Below are 662 nucleotides of genomic sequence, written 5' to 3'. Positions count from 1 at the left end.
CATCCCCCTCAACCCCTCCCCGAGGCCTGGGTGGACCCTGCCTGGGTAGTCGTCCCCTGCTATATTTAAAAACCACAGATGTGTTTGGTAGAGACTTAATTTCGGAATTGCAGGCGGCGTCTCCTGAGGACAAGGGGAAAGCCGGTGCCGCGCGCCCGCCTGCTGCCTGGAGCTCCCAACTCCGCGGAATCCAGGTCAGGACGCGCCGCCGACTTGGAACTGCGGGCGGCCGGGAAGCGCCAGGCGTCAGGCTCCAGCCCTTGGGTGGGTGGCCGGGGAGTCGGGGTTCCGTCTGAATTCGGTCTCCGGGGGCTGTCGGGCGCGAGATGCAGCCTCCACTCCCTGCAGCTGGTCGGGCAGCTCTCTGAAAGTCTCCCCTCGGCGCGCGAGGATAAATATGCGCGGCTTGTCATTCGGTGCGGCTCTGCCTCCCAGCTGATAGGGTGACGTTCAGTTTGGAGGCTTGGAGATTGGCTTTTTGATTTGGCTTCTTGCGGCAGCTTAATGGGCAAAGCTTTCGGCTCACCCAGAAACCAGCCCCTCCGCGCGTCTCCTCCGCGCGGCGAGGCCGAGACGTCTCCCGCGGTGACCGCGTGCAAAGCAGAGAGCCGGCGCGCTCCCAGCCCCGGGAAAGCCCCGGCGACGCGACAGCGAGCCCATTA

This window comes from Tupaia chinensis, unplaced genomic scaffold (assembly GCF_000334495.1).
Source record: "Tupaia chinensis unplaced genomic scaffold, TupChi_1.0 Scaffold145367_1, whole genome shotgun sequence".
In the NCBI taxonomy this organism is placed as follows: Eukaryota; Metazoa; Chordata; class Mammalia; order Scandentia; family Tupaiidae; genus Tupaia; species Tupaia belangeri.
Note: the sequence above shows the minus strand (reverse complement) of the source record.